Source organism: Acomys minous, assembly GCF_964271855.1.
Source record: "Acomys minous genome assembly, chromosome: 1".
Lineage (NCBI taxonomy): Eukaryota > Metazoa > Chordata > Mammalia > Rodentia > Muridae > Acomys > Acomys minous.
In genome coordinates this window covers 99013091-99019047 of record NC_140483.1, presented here as the reverse complement: position 1 = coordinate 99019047, position 5957 = coordinate 99013091, and the positions used below count along the sequence as shown (strand labels likewise).

Genomic DNA, 5957 nt, shown 5'->3' with positions numbered 1-5957 from the left:
CATCTTCGGATGTGATTTCTGCCTCTTGTTTTTTCGAATATCACAGCTTTTGCCTAGGCATTCTGCCCAGAAAGCAGGGACTGGAGGGTACAGAGATGCCTAGGGAGGCGCGCGCAGGGGGGGGGGGGGGGGGGCGGTAGGAGAGGGTGCGGAGGGGCACATCTGTCCACTAGCCAGCAGCCCCAAAATCCTAGGATGACCCTTCTCTGTGTCCTTGGGTGATTTCTCTGTTCTCTTCTTCATTGGGTTGGAAGAACCCCGTCCTATGACAACAGCAAGAAAATGAGAGCTCCAAAACATTCAGCTTTCACGACTGCTTTGACTCTGAGGGTGGGTGTGTGTGTGTGTGTGTGTGTGTGTGTGTGTGTGTGTGTGTGTGTGTGTGTGTGTTAAAAGCAAGTGAATCATGCTATGCTACATTTTAAAAAGACCGATTGCCCTTTTAAATTTTTTTCGGAGTATTTGACTGCTTATCTCAATAGACAATCAGCCCTCAAATTCAGCAAAATGAACAGTACTGATAAGGAAGATGGAGAGGGTGGGAAACCCACACAGTCAGATGGAACTGTCCAAACCACTACAGTGACGGGGGAGCGTGGAGAGCAAGGACGCTCTGCAAAGAAAGTCTGTCTGCCCTTTCTGGTTTGTTGCACAATACGGTAATGCCGCGGGTGTAAAATCGGTCACAGTAAATCAGTCTCCACCCCGGGGAGCAGCGTCTTTCGGGCGCAGCTGGCAGATGCGGTTGCTGGAGACTCAGAGCGTTGCGTCTCCCCCCGCGGCTTGCACCGAGTGCGCTGCTCCGGCGGGGGATGACTTCATGCGGCCGGCCTGGAGTAGCCAGCGGCGGCTGCAGCTGCAGGTGGGGCGGAGGCTGTGCTAACCCAGAGAGCTTGCAACACGCGGCCGGGCGGCGGGACTGCAGCCCGGGGCAGCAGCTAGGTCGAGCCTCTCCATCCCATCCCGAAGGTAAGCCGCGGCCCGCGCTAGCCGCCTGGAGGCGGGCTTTCGCCTGGTTGGTGACTGGCTTTGTAGTACCAGGAAAAGAAGGACTAACCTTGCTGCATTCTGCAGTGGGAAACGGAGCAATGGAGTGAAAGGTTACTCAGCCTTGTTTGGAGATGGGGAGATGTTGCGAGCAAACAAAGGGCCTTTCAGCCTTCAGCTCAACCTTTTCCGTAGCAGGTTGGTTTAGATACTAAGGAGAATTAGAAATGTAAAACCATCTGAATGCCCGTTTTACCTTTGTGTCTTCTACTTTCACTGTCACTCGACCATTTCCTAGCTTGGGAGCATCATGTCCTTGGAAACAGTTGGGGAAATAATCAGTAATCTCGCCTCTCTGTGTCTTCTTTGGTCCTCAGTTCCCTGGTATTGGGTGTTTCTTCACTCATCTCAATGTCATATACCACCTGCTTGCTTCAATACCGTGCCTTTGGGAGTCGGAGTGTAGGGAAAACTTCGCTCCTCTCTTGAGTTCCGCATGGTGTGGACTGCACTTGTCAGCTTCTCCCTTTATTTTCCATCTTCTCTGCCAACCACTTCGTTGATTTTCAGAGATTGTTGTATCAGCTTGTCAGCTCTTACCCTTCTTGGGTTCCATGACTGACTTCATCAAGGACCCAAGAAGGGCATTGCCTCGCACAGGGTTCCTTACTGGTTAGTTCCTCATCATACCCTGACCGGCGGACTTTCCCCAAACATAGAATGAAATGTCCTACTTTCAGCTCAGGACCAACATGGTTTTCTCTAACTGCCTTCCTTGCAATCACTCTGGTTGGCTACCCAAAGACTTGCTTGAGTGGAATAACAGAATATATTGGGCCATGCAGGCCGTTCTCTTTGAATATTTAGGTAGAGGGAAACTGGGAATGGCAGTCTATCCGGTTCTTTTAAACCATCTCTGATTTAGCCTGGGTGTAAGAAAATTAGCTGTCAGGGTTTACTGCAACCATTCCAAAAAAAAACTAGTAGTGCTTGCCCCAGGATTCCCAAGTAACCTCAAATTGGGGCTTTCCTATTGGAGGACAGAAAACCAGGGGGTCTGTCCAATCCCTGTCCTGGATTATTTGAGCATCCCGAGGTTTGTCTCCTCACGTACAGGTTCCTCTCCCCCCCTACACACACACACACACACACACACACACACACACACACACACACACACACACACAATTAGCTTTAGTCCTTACTCTCACCTGGCACATACATCTGAATAAGATGCAAAGCAGTTAAGATGGCTGTTATGGGCACTGCAAATATGTGCCTCACCAACAGAGCGGTTGCAGTAAACCAGACTGTGGCGAGGCTGTGAGCCAATATTCCATCTAAAAGGAGACCTGTCATCTCCACACTTGAAATCAGAAAGGCAGTTTTGCCTCAAAGGCCATGCCTTTCCATTCAGTACAAAGGTAAAGCAATGAAAAAGAGGAGGGAATTTAGCCTAAAACATGACATGTCTGACTGTTTTGCCTTCCCAGTGTTACAGATTCTCTGAAGTCAGGATAATTCCAGCATGTATGGGTATACTTTCCGAATTACAAATTCTCCTAGAAAGTCTCTCGAGGAACAGTTGATTTTGCTTCTTTGTCGCCACTCTCTGTATCTGGGCAGAAGTGGAGGTGGGGGGTGGGGGTGGGGGTGCCCACAACAAAATGACCCGCTCCAGGAACTGTCTCTGGGATTTTCAAAAACTGGGTTTCTGTTTGTTTATTGTTGCTATTGTGTCTTGGCTATGTCTTTTATTTCACATATTAAACACTTGAGACTCCAGAATTTTGACTCAATTACATCTTCTAATAAAGGAAACAAAGAATAAGGGAGAAAAGGTCCTAACTTCCATTACCTTTTTTAGTTGTAAACTATTTAACGAATCAATCATCTTTTCTGAAAAATAATTAATGATAAATATAAATGATTCTTTAACAAAACTTACCTCTGTGTATTCTAAATAGAAGTCCAATTATATAATGATCACGTGATCCTTCAGGAACCAAGCAATCCTTATGATGTTTACAGCTGTATGTTTTGGTCATGAATGAGATGCCGAAGAGCACCCCAAGGGTGATTAAAATCCAAAGGCTATGTTGCCTGGCTTCTGAGAAAACTGAATTACCTAGCAATAAATTGGTTCAGGATCAAGGGGATGGTGCTTAGTGAGCTGGAAGGATGCCGGCCAATGTTTTCACACACGTGTAACTAATCAGCTAAAAACAAATCCAGAAAACAACTTAGAGATAATTTTCATTCATTCAGGCACAACTGAGGAGGACTGGACACATAAGGAACTCCTGATATGGACCTTGTGTTTAAACAATTTTGGGAAATATTTATAAATTCAGAGCTCTAAGCAGAGATGTGTGTATGTATACACACACACGCACACACACACACTACACACATGTATACACACATATACACACACTATACACAAACACATACACACATACACATATACCACACATACATGGGTACATACACATACACATATATACTCCTCTACAGATACACATACATACATTTGCACACACACACACACACCATGCATGTGCATGCACGTGCACGCGTGCACACACACACACACACACACGTAGATGGTGCTTTGACTGGGATTGAGTTATAGCCATTTTTCCTTCACATGTTTCTCCAGAAAAAGAGTTAATTAGCTGGTATTCAGAAAGAGAAGGAATAGAGAATGAATATTTCACAGGATTAAGTGCTAAAGGAGATGCTAGTCTTCCTGTAGGTTTGACAGGATAGAATTGAAAACAATCAATTGCTTTTCCAAGCGCATGAACACTGTCTAGCAGGCAGTGTCATCAGAAGCTTAGCAGGGGCAAATTGAAAGCTCAGGGGTGACTTCCCATGGCAAAAGACTATGTTGTGGTGTTGTACCTCTGCCGTGCACACCATCAAAATAGCCTTGTGTTGAAACAGTGAAAAATAGAAAAGAAAGATAGAGGAAGAAAGGTCATTCTTTTTTGTAGAATACTTCCACTGAAAATGAGTTGAGAAAATGGTATTATATTAAAGTTTTGGACTACTGTGGGCTAAAGCATGAGACCCTGCCTCAAGCAAACAAACACAAAAAGCTGCTTTGAATGTTACCAACAGTGCCAAACAGTGCCTTGTTTGCTAGAGTTCTGTGACCCTTCCCTCTTTTCAGTAGTTATGATAAATGATACCGACCACACAGGGTGATAGCTCATCCGGCTCCTCTCTAGCCCTCTCAGAGTCATCCACGACAGCTAAACATGAGCTCATTTTCCAGCGCACGCCTCCTGATATCAGGCCACTGTATCTTTACCGGTTTCTTCAGGCAATCTGCCTGCCATGAAATACATTTACAACTACTACTGCCTCTTCTGTAAAGCCTTCTCGCATGAGACAGGCTTTCTCCTCCTTTGTCTAAATCCCTATGGTTCTTTCTGTCTTGAATCTCCCTGTGAATGTGTACTGTCTCATGTGAAACAGAATCAGAGGCTGGAATCAGCACGTTGCTTCAGCCAGTTTTACTGTGTCCAGCTATGTCAATCCATAGCACACATCCCATGAGATTTGTGTGACTAAGGAGCTTGGAATCCTATGCTGACCAATGTGCAGATGAGCATGGAGAGAAGCTGACTGCTGTGGACCACCTTGAAAGACAAGATTTATCATTAGAAAATGTATATCTCCTTCACTTGTCATTTATTCTTAGTGTCTCTATCTGAAGGAATTTATGTGTCTTTGTCAGTGAAGGAAACAATGATAAAGTATGTTCATCTGCCAAACAATTTCCAGTCTAAGGAGCTACATCTCACCTTGAATAAATAGAAATACATTGAGATTCTAAGCTGGAATGTAAAGAAACTGGAACTAGCTGGCGTAGCTGCTGCTGATTCAAGCAAGTGTGAAAAGAGCAATACTAATCTGGAAAAAATTCAAGAAAGGGAGATTAAAAATGCAAGAGGACACCCTCAGCTGTCAGTTTATTTATATCCCCCCTAAATATTTTGGTTTCTGGCCAAAATATGATCATTAAATAACACAAAAACTGAGTGTAATTTTTTTTAACTTTATAATATCCCCATTCTTGAGATACATTTAAGTTTTATCATATATTTCACAATTTTTAAAAATGCGACAAAGTGTACACATGCAAAAACTAGAACATGCGTATATGCATTATGTATATGTTTTATGTATCTTAAAATTAGCATAATAATTTAATTATGTAAAATTTGAAATCAATGTCACAATCAATTTATTATCTTAAACTTGCTTAATTTTATATACATTCACAACGTTGTGAAGACACCATGCTATTTATTTTCAGACAGTTTTCATCATCCTGAACATATTTTTTGTGCATTAAATAGTACTCCATTATTCTCTGAACTCCTTGGGCCCTTAGTAAACTCTGAATTCTGTGCCTATAAAATTGTCAATTTTCTTCACAAAAAGTAGATATTACACTAGTTTTCTTATTTCCTGCATTTTACACTTAATACAATGCTTTCAAAATTTATCCATGTCATTATGTGTCAGGATTTCATTTCTATTGAAAGCTATTTTATTCTATGCATATACTAGAATTTTGTAATTCTTAGTTGCAGAACACTTTCAGTACATTGTATTCGTAACATGCATTATGCTTTGTAGCAGTCTAGTAATGTTTACCAATTTTCTATGTATATGCCATATTTTATTCAGTCAAGAAAGTTGATAAGTATGCATTAAGTTAAAACTGTCCAGTCTTATGAACTTCAAGCCATGATTATGTCATTATGGACATAGGACATAAAAGTTGATGTATTTTACAGTTGATGGGAGTATGCCTAAACACTTATGTTTGAATATGTAAGCCAATTATACAAAGTCTTACCTTCTTCAGAGGATAGTATTTGTGTTTATATCTGAGCCATTTCAAGCAGTTTTGTAAATGAGCCCAAGTAATAAGTGGATATTCATCTAGC

At 42.4% G+C, this 5957-nt stretch overlaps 1 protein-coding gene across 1 annotated transcript in view; it reads left to right on the top strand.

The window, feature by feature from the left end:
* Positions 1–751: 751 nt before the first annotated feature.
* Positions 752–5957, top strand: part of PKIA (cAMP-dependent protein kinase inhibitor alpha) — a 70386-nt gene continuing 65180 nt past the window's right edge. Inside the window, exon 1 of the mRNA XM_084789331.1 lies at positions 752–969. The gene's annotated coding sequence lies outside the window, so the exon portion shown is untranslated. The remainder of the gene's footprint in view (positions 970–5957) is intronic.